This window comes from Chrysochloris asiatica, unplaced genomic scaffold, assembly GCF_000296735.1.
Source record: "Chrysochloris asiatica unplaced genomic scaffold, ChrAsi1.0 scaffold00075, whole genome shotgun sequence".
NCBI lineage: Eukaryota > Metazoa > Chordata > Mammalia > Afrosoricida > Chrysochloridae > Chrysochloris > Chrysochloris asiatica.
The window spans coordinates 1,312,672-1,316,604 of NW_006408593.1; positions in this window are offsets into that span (position 1 = coordinate 1,312,672).

The window sequence follows — 3,933 nt, forward strand, 5'->3', positions numbered from 1 at the left end:
ACAGTTGTTCGAACAGAACATGGGAACACTGAATGGTTTAAAGTTAGGAAAGGTGCGTGACATGGTTATATTCTTTCACCACACTAATTCAAATTGTATGCTGAGCAAGTAATCTGAAAAGCTGAGTTATATGAAGAAAAATGTGGCACCAGGTTTGGAGGAAGACTCGTTAACAACCTGTGATATGCAGTTGACACAACCTTGCTTGTGGAAAGTGAAGAGGACTTAAAATACTTACTGATGAAGATAAAAGACCATATCCATTGATATAGATTGCATCTCAATGTAAAGAAAACAAAAATCCTCACCACTGGACCAATAAATAATATTCTTATCAATGGAGAAAAGATTGAAGTTTTCAAAGATTTTATTCTTCTTGGATCAACCACCAACACTCATGGAAGAAGCAGCCAAGAAATCAAATGCTGTATTACACTAGGCAAATCTGATGCACAAGAACTTTTTTTAAGTGTTGAAGAACAAAGATATCAGTTTGAGGACTAAGGTACACCTGACCCAAGCCATTGTATTTTCAACAACCTCATAGGCATGTGAAAGTTGAACAGTGAATAAGAAAGACTGTAGAATAATTGATGGTTTTGAGTTATGGTGTTGGAGGAGAATATTGAAAGGATCATGGGCTGCCAAAAGAACAAACATATCTATGATGGAAGAAGTACAGCCAGAGTACTCCTTTGAGACCCGGATGGCCAGACTTCACATCTCATACTTTGGACATATTCTCAGGATAGACTGTTCATTGGAGAGGGATATCATGTTTGGTAAGGTAGGAGGGTCAGAGAAAACAAGGAAGCCCCCAAGTGAGATGGATTGGCAAAATGGCAGCATCACTGGGTTCAAGCATGGCAACAACTGTGAGCTTAGCCCAGCACCAGGCAGTGTTTCATTCTTTTGTGCATAGAGTTGCTATGAGTTGGTACAGATTCAATGGCACCTAACAACAACAAATCTTTATGTGACCAGTTTCGATTGCTGACCTTGAGGTTAGCAGCTCAACTCGTAACCACTACACTACCAGAGCACCTCGGTTATATGTTATATGTCAGAATCAACTTGATGGCACTAAACAATAACAGAAAAACAAGCAATTGAGTTAAGGAGCAATGGACAGTGATCATGTGGATGCTAAGCACTGGATTATGAACTATAGGGTCCACGATTCAAGGCCACAAGCTACTCTGTGAGAAAAAGACAAAGTGTTCAGCTCTCACAAAGAATTATGCCTCAGAAACCCTAAACAGGTTAATTATGATGAAGGCTGTTATGAACAACAATAATTAAAAGTTGTTACGCAAAACCTACGTTTTACATTAGACAGTGATCCTTTCATCTCTTTGATTATTCCTACTGAGAGTATGTGAAATAATACAAAACAACATATCTGCTTTATGAATTTTGGAAAGTACATTCAGATCCACTGGATGCATTCAGAACATTTTCCACATTCTCTTTGTAGTATGGTGGCCAAAACAGGAGACTTGGTTTTTGTTCTTTGCTTATATAAGTTCTTTCTGTATTTCTCTCTGATAAGTTTGCAAAATTCTACAGTCAGTATTAACAAGTCTATCCCAGAGTCCTGGTGTGATGCTGTGGGTTAATGTACTAAACTACAAAGTCAGTTTGAACCTCAAGGTCAGCAGCTCAAGATCACCAACCACTCCTTGGAAACCCTATACAGAGTCATTATGGGTTGAAACCAACTCAACAGCACTGAACAACAACAAGAAACCCATTTAACTAACTAAAAAATTATGTCTGCTATCGAGGCTCTATCAGCATGATGCATTGATCTCAGTAACCAGAAAAAAGAACACATGAAAAAAAACCTCACACAGAAATAGCTCATTTAATAACCAAGGTTAAGGTTAATGTTAGTGTTAGCCACTTTCCCTGTGTGCATTTGTGTGTGTGTGTGCATTTATCAGAGTGGGTTTTTTTGTGCATATGTGTGGAGGGGCTTTTTTTCATAGAACCGTTAAGTCAGACATGAGAGCATAATAAGTTATACCCAAGAATTTTGCCAAGAAAATTAAAAAAAATATAAAGCTAGTGTTTACCAAATAATAAATACTGGAAAAGTTTCAGTGAGGGAAAGACCAAAATTGACTAGTTTAACCTCACTAGGAAAAAAGATGAGAGTAATACCTGAAATAATAGCCAATATCTGTTTTGTCAAAATAGAGACTGAGAGAAACAATACAAGGATATATCAGGTCAAATTATACCAAGATTTGTTAAGTACAAACTCATACCCTCGGCCTCTGTAATTCTCATCTTAGCTTTTGCTTTGTTGTTAAGTGCAATGAAGTCGGTGCTGACTCATAGCTACCCTGTGTAGGATTTCCAAGGAGCTACTTGTGTTTTTGAACTGCTGACCTTGTAAGGTTAGAGTTCAGTGCTGATCCTACAACACCATACTTATCCACTTTTTAGTCTCATCTCTGAAGGCAACAAAATTTGTGTGTCATACTCTATTTTTCCAGTTATTTAGACACATTAACAGAAAAGTAAAGCAAAACATGATTGATTCATAAGAATTTGGTCTCTATCTTCCTTTACAGGTCTTTCCTTTCCACTGTATTCTACTTTTCATTCATTCATTCATTCATTCATTGAGTCAGGGAGTATTCATTCTTTTAATAGTAACTGAACTTCCACACTCTTATTTCGAGAAATAACCCTTAGGTTATTCAGGAATGAAGTGGGATGTCCAGGAAGTTGCAGGCTAGTGTAACAATAGAAGCTCATAGAGGAAGGGGAAGAAACTCCTTTGACCAACAAGGAAATTTAAATAAGAACACAACCATCCATACAATAGATGATGATGAGATGTCTGGGGGAAATTGTTGTTGTTATTGTTGTTGTTAAGTGCCATTGAGTCAATTCTGACCCATAGAGACTCTGTATTGGGTTTCCAAGGAGCAGCTGGTGAGCTTGCACCACCAACCTTGTAGTTCAAACGACTTTGCAGTCTGACACATCAGCTCACAGCACCATACAGGGACTCCCCATAAAATTCAGTCACTGAGGAAAGGGGGAGAGGCAGACCTTCTTGACTTAGGAGATAAATTCTTTTACAGACCTGCCCTGCAGCATATCTGCCTGTGTTATCTGGGTTTGGCACCTGATTTTACAAAATAAAATTTAAAAGCCTCACTCTCTTTTAAAATGAGTACAGACTGGATTTCTCAAGAGTTTGTCAGTGAGCTCTTGTGATAACTCACCCATGATAATCAAGGGGAACCGAGGCAGTATCCAGGGCATTGACCACGTTTCTCACTTTATGGTGACCAAACCCCAAACCAAACCCAGTGCCACTGAGTCGATTCTGAATCATAGTAACCCTGTATAGAATTTTCAAGACTGTAAACCTTTACAGAAGACAGCTCATCTATTTACCTACCACAGGGTGGCTGGTAGATTTGAACCACTAACTTTGTGATTAGCAACCCAACACTTTCTAATGGTGACACTGTAGTAAAAAAGGTTGATGTGGAACATGCTCATGTGAAATTACAATTAAACAGAGAAGACAGAAATGAAACAAGTAATTTAAAATAATGTATTATGTCAGTACTTTAATGGTGATCACTCAATAGAGTTGAACACAGGATTGCTTCATAATTACTATGCTTTTATTGACAATATGCTCATTGATAATGTGCCAGGTACTATACAAATCCGACAGTGTAATGTGGTATAACTTCAAAGAAAGCAGAAAGATAAGAATTATAAGGACCATTGAATGCCAAGTTTCTAGATAACAAGTTTATACACAATGATCATCTCAGTTTTAGACACTGGTTTGTGAATTTTAATTATTATTTATACGGCATTTTTCAGGTAGACTGGAATAAATTTGTGAACTGTTTAAATGTACATTTTTGTTTTAACTGATCAAGAACATATGCT